Raw genomic sequence first — 13,938 nt, forward strand, 5'->3', positions numbered from 1 at the left:
GAGTCCACAAACCCAGATGGGCAAGAAATATTCACATTTCGTTATTGTCTTAAAGCAATTTTGTCCTGGCTCTGACTCCCATTCCACCTGGCTGTCAGGATTATTTTTTTAATTGGACACTTTATACGTTTTAGCACTCACAACAATAGAGGCAGTATGATTTTTATTCCCATTTTCTAGATGAGAAAGCAGAGGTGCAGAGAGTCCAGGGAACTTGCTCAAGGTCACAGTGCTGCTAAGTGACAGGTCTCAGATAAGACACAGGAAGTCCAGTCCTGCCTCTTGGATTTCATCTCCGTCACTGTGATGCACCGATGAATGAATGACTAGAGTGCTCCTCTGACCCACAGCTCCTTCCCAGCATCAGCTGGTGCCTCTCTCTCACGTTTCCTCAGCTCTTGTTTGCTCCACATGTGACATGTCCATGCCTTCGACAGAGCGCTTCCTGCAGCGAGTGTGACAATTAGAGCTAACAGTGCGTGCTCGGCTATTCCAGGTGCTGTCCTGGGGAATGTGGAGAAAAAGGGATCAAACACGGTCGGAAGTTATGTATATCAAAATTTTGTGTGTGTGTGTGAGGAAGATCAGCCCTGAGCTAACATCCAAAGCTAATCCTCCTCTTTTTGCTGAGGAAGATTGGCCCTGGGCTAACATCCTTGCCCATCCTCCTCTACTTTATATGGGATGCCGCCACAGCATGGCTTGACAAGCAGTGCATCCATGCGTGCCCGGGATCTGAACCCGAGAACCCCGGGCTGCTGAAGCAGAGTGCGCACACTTAACCGCTGCACCACCGGGCCGGCCCGTATATTGAAATATTAATTCAAGCTGCTGTTAGTTCAAGAAGGGATTCTATTTTGAAGCCCAGACGCTTCTCTCCTTCTGAAAAATTTAACTTCAGAGTAAAATGTTCCAGATCATCGAGTCAAGCTCTCGCTTGCTTTCCTTTGGAAGTTAGAGCTGAAGTTATGGAGTCGTATAGGCTCCCAATACTCTGGACATTTTCTATAGATCATGGGAAGTGGGATGTGACAAAACCTAAGCAGTGCGTTTATAAAAGTTTTTTTTTTTTAATGGATCGTACTCTTGTTATTATTGCTTCGTGATTTGGAATTATTCTGTGATGCTGCAAATCACAGTCACCTGGTGAACTCAGCATAGTGAGGGAGCTGTTTCCTCAGTGCTCTGTGAACGATTATTACTATCCCCGTTTTACTGATGAGGAAATCGAGGCCCAGAGAGGTTGTGTGACTTGTCCAAGGTCGGGTAGACGTAAGGGCCAGGCAGCCAGACTCTAGAGCCCTTTGTAAAAGAAACTGAGTTACAGCTCACATACCATGAAATTCACCCTTTTAAAGTGTACGATTCATTGGTTTCTAGTGTATTCACAAGGTTGTGCAGATTGTGCAACCATCACCACTATCCAATTCTATAACATCTTTTTTGCCCTTAAAGAAACCTGGAATCCATTAGCAGTCGCTCCCCATCCCGCTCCCTCAGTCCCTGGCAACCACGAATCTACTTTCTATCTCTATGGATTTGTTTGAGCTGGACGTTTTCTATAGATGGGACTGTATGACATGTGGCCTTTGGGTCTGCAGAGCTTTTATTTAACACAAAGCAAACGCCCCTTGACGATGTGCTCCTCCAGCGTGAAGACTGTTCTGTTCTTTTTTGTCTTCCCAGTGCTCTGGATCCACGGTGCTTATTAAATGAGCGGCAGAATGCACAAACGAATTATGAAACAAATGCATGTTGACACTGAACAAACTCGGGGTCTGATGTTTGCTGAGCACCCACGATGGGTCTGGCACATGCTGAGTGCTTTGCAGAGGTGACCTCACCTGCCCCTCGTCACACCTTCACGAGATGGGTGCTGTAATGTGCTCACTTCACAGATGAGAAACACAGAGGGGTACATAACTCGCTGCAGGTCCTAGATAGTGGATGGTGGAGCCAGATGAGCTCCTGTCCCTGGTCTGAACCTGCACTTCTGAATTATATGCAAAGCAAAGTCCTTCAGAAGTAGGGCCAGCCTCCTGTGTCTGCAGCAGGAAAATGGGGTCTCTAATGCGTCTGCAGCTGTTCACTGAGCCCACACCTCGTGGCAGCCACAGCACCCATTGGAGGCCGTGTGCTAGTCAAGAACAAAGGCGGTTAAGCCGACAACAGCAATTCCCTGCGGCAGGCACTGGGGCGGAGGTGTGTGTGTGGAGAGCTGTGGGAACAGAGGGGTGAAGCCACCTGTGCAGGCGCACAGCCCAGGGCCTGAGCTGACCTTTCCATCCTCGTGCTAACAAAGCACGTCTCCATGTATGAGTCTGTGGGCTCACAGTCACCCCCCTCGACACCAGAGGGGCTGCTGGGAAGGGTAGCCCTGGCCTGTCAGGGGGCAGGTGGAGCTCCCTGCCCTGCGGTGGCTGTCGGGCTCTGCCTTGTCTCAGGAAAGCTGGCGGGGGCCCTTCCTCCTGGCTGCAGGGCAGGGCCGAGCTGCCAACCACTCCCTTAGCGCTCTGGCTGCTCCTGGCTTTTCTCTTCTCACAGACTGCCGTGTTGCATGTGTTTTCCTAAGTCGGACTGATTTCCACTCGGTGCCAGCATTCCGTGTTGCAGTCCTCTCCGCCCTGCGGGTCCTGGGGCACAGTCAGAGACTGCACTGCCCCGGCAGGTGGGCGGCACAGAGAGGCTTCCCACACTCACTGGGCCACGCCACCTCCACGAGATGCCACAGGCTGGGATGAAGACCTGCCCCGATTCCCTTCTCCTTTCCCCCGTTCCCTCCGTCCTGGTCCAGCTTGCAGGGTCAGGGCAAGCTGAGAGGGGCATCGTGCATGTGGAGTCATGCCAGGATGCAGGATCCCAAGGTCAGGCTGGGCCTAAGAGGTGGAGAAATATCGTCACTGGGGGCAGCCAGGGGCCTCGAAACTAAAGGAAACCCCCAACTAGGTTGAGATGGGGGCAGAAGTTCCATGCTAGGGAAACGATGCAAATATCAGGGCTACGGCGGTCTCAGTTCAGGCCACATGCAGGAAGAGGAATCACGGGGACAGAAACCAGGAAGGTCAGACACAGGTTGGGAAAGGGTCAAGAATGCCCTAGTGGCTGGTGGCCAGTTAAAGGTCCGTGTGGTCACCACAGGGGAAAAAAGATGGCTGAAAACCTCAGCGTGGGGTGGGAGCACGTGCCCAGTGGGGTTTTCCTCTGGCGCATCCTGGACTGAGGGTCTCCAGAGCAGCGTGGTGTTTGTTTCTCCTGGGTACTCCAAGGGCACAGCGAGCCTGGAACACTTTTTAAGGTTGAAGATTTCAGGATCATGCACGTGGAATGACTTTCAACCCCAACCCAAGGAGAAGACTCATGCTTATAGAGTCTCAGAGGGGATGGCTTTTTCCACCCGGCTCCCAGCCCAAGACATGAACGCTTCCTTGTGTCTCTCCATGGCGATGGGGCGTTTTGTTCTGATCCGCTATTTCACGGTTCACTGAGGTGCAGCGTTACGGGGTGTGGGGAGGAGAGGAAGCTTCTCAGATCAAATCCCCACCTCATTCAGGCCGGAGACCTTCTCCCCTCTCCCCACGCGCTGTAAAATGTGCGTTTCCCGGTGAGCTAGGACTGGAAGACCTGGCCCAGGAGCTGCAGCTGCGGCGGGTCACTGATCCTCCGTCTGTCAGCGTCCTCCTTGTCTGCCTGGGGGCGTTTCTCAGACTTTCTCGCAAGTCCTGCTGTGCATTCAGAGGGATCTCTGCTACGGTTTATGGAGCATTTCTGGATGATTTCGAGGTAGGCAGATGTGTCAGTTTGCCGGGAATCTGCAGCCCTTTCTGCCTCCACTCCTGCCCCCTCCACTCCAGTCTTACAACAGCCGGTGTGAGCTTTTAAAAAGATAACCCTCATCTTGGTTTTCACTTGCATTCCACCCTTCAGTGGTTTCTCATTGCTTTCTGCTGATTATGATATTGTTTTGTCAGTGTTTTGTATATCCCACAATCAGTCCCATTTCTCTTCCATAATCAGCCCACTTTCCCCCATATTCCATACGGCCCTGGGGCTGGCAGTCGTGGTGCCTCCCTTTCTCCTTCCTTCACCTCCACCCCCATTCTAGCCACAGTGGTAGGAACGTGGCCCGCTTAGGCTAATCATTGTCCCGCATCCCTGTGGACATAGTGATTGGGCCAACGAGTAGGCACGTGACCCAACCTGGGCCAATCAGAGTCTTTCCTTGATTTTTTTTTTTCCAAATGGTGATAGGGGGTAATTTTCTCTGCCTTTTGGATCATAGGTTGTAAAGATGTAGGCCTGGTGAATATCAGATACTATTTTCCTACTAGATTGACAGCATCGGTCAGTGCAGGAGAAAATTAGGCCAACTAGTAGGAAATGCAGAAACAAGCAGAGAAATTACTTAGATGAAAAGAAAGTCTTGAGGATACTATTTGAGCTCCTGGATCCAGCCATACCTGAAGCTTTGACTCCAGACTTCCCAATTAGATGAATTAATAAATTGCCTTTTCACTTAAACTAGTTTTCATTAGGTCTTTGTCAGAGGTAACAACAGGAGATGAGCAATATAGGGCCAAATACTTAACATGGCGTCTGAGGCCCTGTGTGATCTGTCTGCTGCTTACTTCCCCACCCTCACCTCGCACCACTCTTTTTCTCTCTCTTGCTGGCCCATCAATACAGAACTTCCTTCAGTTCTTCAAATGTGCCAGGCTCCTTCCTGCCTCAGGGCCTTCACACATGATGTTCTCCTAAATCACTTTGCTTGGCTAATTCCTACACATCCTTCAGGTGTCTGCATATGGATCGTGTCCTTAGGGAAGCTTCCCTGACTGACTGGCGAGGCCGGGGGCCTCCTCTCCCTGTCCGCATTACGTGCTCCCACAGCACCCCGTGCTTTTCCTTCTAAACACGCATCACGGCCATGACGAACAAATTCTGTTTACAACGAGACAACTCCTTGTTTACAGCCCATCTCCTCTGTGGACGATGAGCTTCATGAAGTTGGGGACCCTTTGTCTTGATCGTCAGTGTGTCTTCAGTGCCTGGGACAGAACAGGTGCTGAGTAAACATTTGTCGAATAAAAAAATGAAAGGTTCAGTGTTTGCCTTGGCAGGCCCCGCTCTCCATCTCCATGGGCTCTGTTAACTGTAAACACTGGCACTGCCATTTGTCACGTGACTACGGAAGCTCCTGGCGGAAGCAGCGAGCCCAACCATGTGATTTGGCTGGGTATCCTGAGCCGGCTTTCTGCCCGGCCAGACCAGAGTGGACCTTGCTCCCAGGAGATGGCAGTGTTGCACAGTCTCTCTCTGGCCAAGGCTCCCAGACTCACTTCTCCGAGGCCCTGGGAGCTGCAGGGCCGGACCTTGACCCTCGCACCCTGGCAGCCAAAGTCCGGCCCTTGGAAAGAGCTGTGTGTCCAAAGCAGCTCAGAGGCAGAGCTTTTGCTTCAGAGACCGGCAGCTCCTCAATCCAAGACGAACAAACTCCCAGTGGATCAACTGATGGATCTGGCTCGGTCCTCTGTTCAAGAAGCCTGTCCTTCTCAGGGTGGCTCACAGGCTCCCCGTCACACGTGGTGCTCTGTGGTCTCCTCGGAAAGAAGACAGACGCCACAGTCGGTACCTCCTGAGCCGTGTAAGATTCTCCCACTCATAATTTCTCTCAAATCCCGAGGCTGCTCCTGATGGTGCAATATAGCAGGACTACCAACGTGGACCCACACGTGGACAGTCCTCTGCTCAGATCCCGGCTCTGGCACCTCCTGGGCGACCCCGGATAAACGCCTCACCTTCTCTCAGTAAGAGAATAGTCATGCCTACTTCTCAGGCTTGCGCAGAGTGGTCGAGCCAACGGTGCCATCGGAGACCCCCTGGCACCCTGCCCGGAGGCTCATGGCTGCTCGGTCAACATCAGTTCCCTCGCTCTCCCTCTCCTGCTCCCTCCACTGTGCACAGAAGAGAGAGGGAGGAGCCTCCTCAGCAGGTGTTACTGGCAAATGTCTCAAAACAACAACTTCCTTCACCTCCCCGGAGCACCTTCCCATCCCCAGTGTGACTGTAAAGCCAGATTAAAAAGTGCCCACGGTCATTGGCTCATGTCCCAGTCGGATCATCCGTGTCACGGGTCCCTCCACGTGAGCCTGGCTCCTGCTGCCCCCGGTGGGGAGCCAGGTGCTCCTGGGGACCCTGAGGTCCCACGGCCTGGGCTCCTTCTCAGTTCCTTTCTCTCTTTCCTGTGGAGCGTTTGTTCACAGCACTGGAAGGGTTTTGGCCCCGGTGCTGGGCCCTTATCTCCAAGCTGTGTGAGCCCCGTTCCTGCCACGTCAGAACCCATTAGAGGCCACTCTGCTGAGGCTTTTGAAGGAGTAATGGGCTTGTAGAGGGAAGGGGCCGTGCCAAGCCAGGCCAGATGGAGTAAGTAATGGAGGCCCAGACGAATCTCACTGGTCTCTGTTTTCCAATAGACAGGCTGAGCCCAAGGGCTTGGCAGTCTCCAGACAAATTACACTTGTCAGCTTCAAAGCACACGCTCCCTTCCAAGTCAGAATGTTTATGCTTTCTCTCTCTCTCTCTCCATCTCCTTCTCCCTCTCTCTTGAAATAAAAAAACTGGAATGAAAAATGGGGTGCGTATGAAATGTTGTGACATTTTTGCATCGTGTAATAAGAGCTTCCATCGGGCATTTACTGTGTACCCGGGGATGTGCTGCATCCTCTAAGAGCATCCAACTCACTGATTTCTCACTGTCACCCTACAAGACAGGAAGATACTAGTGTCCCCATTCTACAGATTAGGAAACCGAGGTTTAGAGAGGACCACTGACTCGAGGTCGGCAGTTAGTAAACTGTGGAGCAAGGATTCAGATTTAGGTTTGTGTTACTCCAAATGCTACACCTTACACATTCTTTAGTCTTCAGAGTGGTTAATCCCTCTGATTTAAGTCTTCGCCTGAAAGGTGAGTCTGTCTCTGAAGCCAAAACAGTTTCCTGCTCCTTCCCATTGTTAGCAATCCCCCTGTGGTCTTGGGCCAAGATCAAGCGGTGAGGATAGGGCACCCAGAGAAGCATTTCCCGAGGTTATGCTGTAGAAAACCCTAGTCTCTGAGATATGTGGGAACAAAGACCTGTGGTTAAATGAATTCGGGAACCACCACACGTAATCGATCCCTCTGAGAACCACAAGGCGTGTGAGCAGGCAAGAAGTCCTGAAAGTAAGGAAACCCAGGGAACTTTGTTTTACCCACCGTTTCCCTACATTATTTGACCCAGTTATGTTTTTCAAGGCACACCTAGAAACATCCATGGAGCCCAGTCCTCAGAAGCCAGTCTGCTCCCTAGCCTGCTGCTGAGAGCACTGTGGGCAGCAGCTGGGTGCTCACCAGGAAAGCGGAATCTAGGCCATGCTCCCGGCCTGACACCCAGACCCTGGTTCCCCAGTGACCTGAAGGCACCACTGTCTGGGGAGCCTGCTCCAGATTAGAAAGAGGCCAAGCAAAGGCCAGCAGACCAGGCCTCGATCGGACACCCTCGTCTTGAGTGACACCAGCACCAGGACTGTACATTTGGAAACTGACTGAGAAGGAAGGGCCAGCTCCTCCCTCGTCCAAGCAGCCCCAGACCTGCACCTACCACAAACAGGACCTGGAGAAGAACGCCGTAGTTAACCGGCCCCGGCCCGCCTTCGCGTTTTGGGAAATTCCTCACCGAGGAGAATCGGCTCTATGAACGATGGTTTCCTCCTTCATTTCGCACATGCTGCTCAGAACTCAGTGCCCATCATTGGTTAAAAATTCCCAGATGTCTGGGCTGAGCCAGTTCTGGCAGCCCCACCATCTGCCTCACTCACAGCTCTGCCGAGCGGAAGTGCCCCACCCGTAGTTCCCGAGGAGGACAGTCCCATATGCTCTGGCGATGCACAGGGCGCTCCTCCTACATCTCTGTTGGGCAGGGGCAATGGGACCACAGATGGGCACTTGGCTCAAGGGCAGCCAACCTCTACTCGGTCCAGCAAATGGATGTGCCTTGGGGCAAAATGCCAACTATAAAGGCAGTGGAAGGAGCAACGGCTGCCGAAGCTAAGAGGTCCTGGTACAGACAGGAGCTGGACAGGACGTGGACCGGCTCAGGGTGAGCCACCGTAATGAGAGAGCAGGGGCTACTGGCTGGAGAGATGATACAGCAGAGGATGGGAAGGAAGGGAGAGGAGAGACAGGGCTGCAGTGTGCTCCAGGCCGAGCAGCGGGCAAGGGGTCACACCTTGTATGAGCTTCCAGCGGCTGCTGTAACAAATGGCCACAAACTTGGTGGTTTAAAACAACAGAAATGTATTCTCTCACCGTCCTGGAGGGCAGAAGTGTGACATCAAAGTGTCTACAGGCCACGCTCCATCCAGAGGCTCGAGGGCAGAATGCCTCTCCTGTCATCTGGCAGCTGCCAACTTTCCTTGGCTTGTGGCCGCATCACTCCAATCTCTGCCTCCGTGGTCACACTGCTTTCTCCTCCATGTCAAATGTCCTTCTGTCTCTCTCTCACTAAGACAATTGTAATTGCCTTTAGGTCCCACTTGGATAATCTAGAATAATCTCCCCAACTCAAGAGCCTGAATTTAGTCCTATCTGCAAAGTCCTTTTGCCAAATAAGGTAACTGCTATGAACGGATTTTGTCCCCTCCCCCAGTTCCTATTTTGAAGCCCTAACCCTCAACGTGGCTGTATTTGTAGATACAGCTTGCAGAGGTAATTAAGGTTAAATGAGGTCATACGGGTGGGGTCCTCCTCCGATAGGATTGGTGGCCTTACAAGAGGAAGAGAGCTCTCTCTCCATGTGCGTGCACCGAGACCAGCCCACGAGAGGATACAGAGACGGTGTCCGCCTGCCAGAAGGACGAGTGCTCTCACCAGGAACCAAACCCACCAGCACGTTGACCTAGGACTCTCTAGCCTCCAGAACTGTGAGAATTAAGTTTCTGTTGTTTAACCCACCTGGTGTGTGGCGTTTTGCTCTGGCAGCCTGAGCTGGCAAGCACAGTAACATTTACAGGTTCCACTAGGACCTGATCCCTTCGGGGGTCGCATCCAGCCCACAGCACATGTCAAGCCCAGGGTCCTAGCCTGGGGTCTACAGTGGCTTTCTGGCATCTGCTCATGCTGAGCCGGGTCAGCTACTCCTGTTTTCTCCTCGTTCTGATGTAGGGCTCACTGGGAGCGAGTCTCTGTTCTTTGTGACCCAAGAGCCCTGCTACCAAGAAGACGTGCACACCAGCAGACGTGATCCTCTCTCCTCTAAAGTACAATCCTGGTGTTCGTTCTCCTGCCATACACGTGGCCCTCAGCCTATACTTTTCTCTAAATGAGTATACCCTGGGAAGATAATGGATTAAGCCTGTATTAATCAGAGTCCAGTCAGGAAATAGCACTCGATGGGGGAGATTTAATCCCGGGAATTTGTTACAGGGGTGTCTGAAGGGCTGGACGTGCTACCAGGAAGGCAAGGTGACCCAGAGACGAGGGAGTTTGGGAGGAGACGGTATTACCCAAGCCCAGGACCAGAGTGCCTGGTGGGAGCTGGGGCCCTGGAGGCGGGCTATCTGGGGCCACATGGCCACCAGGTAAGAGCCCACAGCAGGGCTGCCTGACGAGAGCCGAGACCACCGAGAGAAGGGTGTGCACTGGGAGGTGGACCCCAGGGGATGTGTCCACTGCAGGAGCTGCTGCCTGGAGCTGAGAGAAAGGGAGCAAAACGCCCCAGCTCCTCCTGAGCCGTGCCCACCACTTCCCAGTAGTGTCTCCCAGTGGCTGAACCCGGCCAGAATTCTGTGGACAAAGGAGCCCAAGAAACAGTCGCAAGGATGGCCATGAGATCCAGGGTAGGGCAGGAGGAGGGTGGGACTGGATCAGAGAGCCAGCAGGCAAATGACCGGCACAGGCCACTAGACACCCCCGAACGAGGGCACCAGGTGTTGCCTTCCTTGGGAACGGGGTCACCAGGGCACAGAGCGGGTCTGAGGGTAGAGGCCGAGAACACTCACGAGTGGAGAGGAAGCACAGGTGGAAAGGGAAGAGCCTGCGCCCCTGCATTGCCCGGACCCCAGCCTGACTCCCATCTCTGACCTCTACATGCTTCCAGCCCTCCAGCTATTACGCTGCCAGAAGCACCTGCCAGCCCTGCTGGGGACCGTCCACCTCCCCTGCACTCTAGAGACCCACCTGCTACTTATTCCTACCTGCTGCCTCTCTGACCCCCTGATTCCAGAGCCGCTGGCTCCTGACGTCCACCTCAGGGGGCTCTGGGTGCAGAAGCTGAGCATGCGCCTCTTGGCTTGGCTCCAGGCCTCCCCTGGGCCTGGGGGCAGTCGTCCATCACTCATTTCCAAAGAGTGGCGCAGGGATGCTGCCAGAAGGAGGGTCACTGTCCTGATTCCTGTAGGAAGACCTGCAAGACGGTCTCTTTTGGAAATTTTAAGTCTTGGTCGTGCATGGATACCTAGGCATTCTAATGACCTTCACTGGCGGGATGAACAAGCAATCACTGAGTGGCTACTCTATGCTTTTTGCTGTATTTGGGATCACGTGGAATGTATGTAGGCATGTGACCTTTCTCAAAGGTCACTGAGAAATTAACTTCCCTCCTTCTCTCCTTCCTTTCTTCTTCCCTTCCTCCCTTCCTCCCTTCCTTCTACACGCCATCAAATATTGATGTGTCAGCCGGGGATGCGATGGTGAGCAAGGAAGGACATCGTCTCCATCCTTAAGGAACCTCCGTTTGGTGAAGGAGCAGGAAGTACAATTACAGTTCACGGAAAGAGGCCTGGGGCAAGGCTGTCAGGAGAGGCGCTGGTAAAGGGTCCCTGGCAGGGTTTGGGGCAGAAGCAAGAGTCTGCAGGGTTCAAATGGCGTCACCAGCTTCAGCAGTAAGAATACAGGACGCCCAGTTACATTTGAATTTCAGATAAACAATGGACAATTTTTCAGTGTAAGTGTGTTCTGAATATTGCATGGGACATACTTGTACTAAAAATGTATTTGGTGTTGATCTGAATTCCAGATTCAGCTGGGTGTCCTGTATTCCGCTGGTGCCCCCAGAACTGTTACGAGAAGGGGAACAGGAGGTCCAGGCAGAGGAGGAGCTTGTTAACCCCAGGAGGTAAGACAACACAGTGTGCAGGACCATAAAATGCTCCATGTGGAGAAGAGATGCTCCTGTTTCCTAGCCCGGCACAGGGACCTAAGAGCCCTCAAGAAAGAACTGAAGTCTTGTTTTTGTGACTATCCTTCTAGAGCATCTAAGTGGATACCCGAGGGCGTAAGGACTCCTGCCCATTTCCACGCCCTCACCCCTTCAGGGCCTGCCCAGCTCGCGTCTCCCAATCACTCGCCCTGCACCCACGCCCTGTCACACAGGCTGAAACTTCAGGGTCATCCGATCATCACAGAAGGCTAGGACGGGATGAGCCTTCGTATCTTAAGACGAGTCAAGAGCGGTTCAAGAAGAGGAAGTGGACTGTGTCAGGACCCCTGAGAGTTAGCGGCAGAGCCCGCGTGTGACTCCATCCAGGGGTCCTCTCCTGCTCCCCTCCACTGTTCCTAGAGTTCTGCTTTGCCCACTTTGTCTAAATCTCTCTTGTTTCTTCATTGCCTCAGGAGCCATTAGACCATCCATCCAAAACTTTGTCTTATTAACTGTTTTTTTCTTAGTTTAGCTTCTTTTTTAGGTATTGTTTACAGAAATAAATTGCACAGATATTAAGTGTTTGGTTCAATTAGTTTTGAACAATTTTACACTATCATGTAATAGCCACCCCAAACAAAATATAGGTTACTTTAATCAACCTGGAAAATTTCCTTATGTCCCCTTTGAGTCAATCCCCCCACCTCAAATCAACCATTTCCTAACTTCTCTCGCCACAGATTAATTTTGTCTTTTCTTGTACTTTATATAAATGTAATCACACTGTATGTCTTTGTGTGGGCGGGGCTTTGGGCTTTTTCTGCTCAGGACAATGTCTATAAAACTCACCTATGTTGTTTGTATCAGCAGTTTGTCCTTTTTTATTGCTAAATAGTATTTCACTGTACAAATTTATGTTAAATGATGACTGTGTTTTCTCACCCTGAGTAGGTTGCTAGCCCTTCTCCTGGGAACTTGGAAGGTGAGGTGAGCTGATGTCACGTCTTGGGTCCCAGAGGTCAGAGTCAGGCACAGAATCCTCACCACAACCATCAGGAGTACAAGTCACCAGCAGAAGGGCTGAGCCAGATCCTTGGTTATCCAAGGATCTAACCGCAGAAACCACCTCAGTGGTGCCCTGAACAGGAGCAGGTGGGGTCAGAGTCTGGGCAGACGTGGGATAGAACAGGGCAAGTCCAGAACAAAGAGAAGAGAAAGTGGGAAAGCACGGTGTCATGGGTTGAATCATGTCCCTCCCAACAGTTGAGGAAGTCCTAACCCCTAGTACCTCAGAATCTAACCTTGTTGGGAAACAGGACCTTTATAGAAGTAATCAGGTAAAATGAGGTCATTAGGGTGGCCCTAATCCAATATGACTGGTGTGGTGGAGATGTGGACACAGACCCACGGGGAGAATGCGTTGTGAACATGAAGGCAGGGATCAGGGTGCTGCATCTACAAACCATGGAATGCCAAGGATGCCAACGAACCCCCAGAAGCAAAGAGAGACAGAACAGATTCTTCCTCACAGCCCTCAGAAGGAACCAACTCTTCCAACACCTTAATCTCAGACTTCCAACCTCCAGAACTGTGAGACATAAATTTCTGTTGTTCTAAGCCACGCAGTTTGTGTGCTTTGTTACAGCAGCCCCCAGGAAACTAACCCACATGGAGGATGCTGGCATGCCCCTGGACTCTGTCACAGACCCTCGCTCTTCTCTAACTTGGTGGCATCATCCAGTTCTTTGGCTTCAAACTGTCAATAAACCAATAAATTCCAAATTTATATCTCCTGCCCTGGCCTCTCCCCAGAACTTCAAGCTTCTTTATCCCACTGTTCATTTATCATTTACTTGGATGTACTTTAGGCATCTCAAATTAATGTGGTTTAAACAGAAACCCGAATCCCATGCACCGTTGTGACCATCTTATTTCTTCTCTGCTGTGATGGTTAATCTTATGTGTCAACTTGACTAGGCCACTGGGTGCTCAGATACTTGGTCAAACATTATTTCTGGGTGTGTCTGTGAGGGTGTTTCTGGACGAGACTAACATTCGAACCAGCAGACGGAGTAAAGCAGATTGCCCTCCAGTGTGGGTGGGCCTCATCCCATCTGTTGAAGGCCTGAATAGAACAAAAGGCTGGGTAAGAGAGAATACTTTTTCTTTTGCCTTGTTGCACCCCTGAAAGCAAGATGGGTCACCAGCAGCCCTACTGGAGTCACCTGCGAAAATTCAGCTAGAGTTCTTGCTCTTACTGTGTCTGCACAAACCGGCATGGTCAGATCAGGAAATACCGCCTCAATATCTGCCTCCAGTGTTTCCGCCAGTGTGAGAAGGACACAGGCTTCATCAAGCGGGACTAAGTGATCTTCCTTGAATGGATCATCCAAGACGCCTATCTGACGAAAGAAACAGTGCTAGCTCTCCGTACATTAAAGAAGAAAACACGAAACAAAAAAGTTGAAATAGTTAATTGGTTACAGAAATCTCTTTTTTAAAGTTTACTGTTATCTTCCCAATAGAATCATCTTCAAAATATATGGCTTATTTTCCCTCAGTTATATAAAAGCATTCATGCTGAAAAAGAAAGAAAAGAATTCTTCCTTTCTGCCTGACTGTCTTCCAGCTGGGACTTGGTCTTCTTCTGTCTTTGAACTTGGACTCAGCCTGGAACTGCACCTTCTGCAGACATGGGACTTTGCAGCCTCCACAACCCACGTGAGCCAATTCCTTATGTAAATCCCTTTATCTCTCTCTCTCTTTA

At 51.4% G+C, this 13,938-nt stretch overlaps 1 pseudogene; it reads left to right on the forward strand.

Moving 5' to 3' along the window:
- The first annotated feature begins 13,366 nt into the window (after positions 1-13,366).
- LOC131402060 (small ribosomal subunit protein uS14-like) lies at positions 13,367-13,537 on the forward strand (annotated as a pseudogene).
- The last annotated feature ends 401 nt before the right edge of the window (positions 13,538-13,938 follow it).

This window comes from Diceros bicornis, chromosome 4 (assembly GCF_020826845.1).
Source record: "Diceros bicornis minor isolate mBicDic1 chromosome 4, mDicBic1.mat.cur, whole genome shotgun sequence".
Lineage (NCBI taxonomy): Eukaryota > Metazoa > Chordata > Mammalia > Perissodactyla > Rhinocerotidae > Diceros > Diceros bicornis.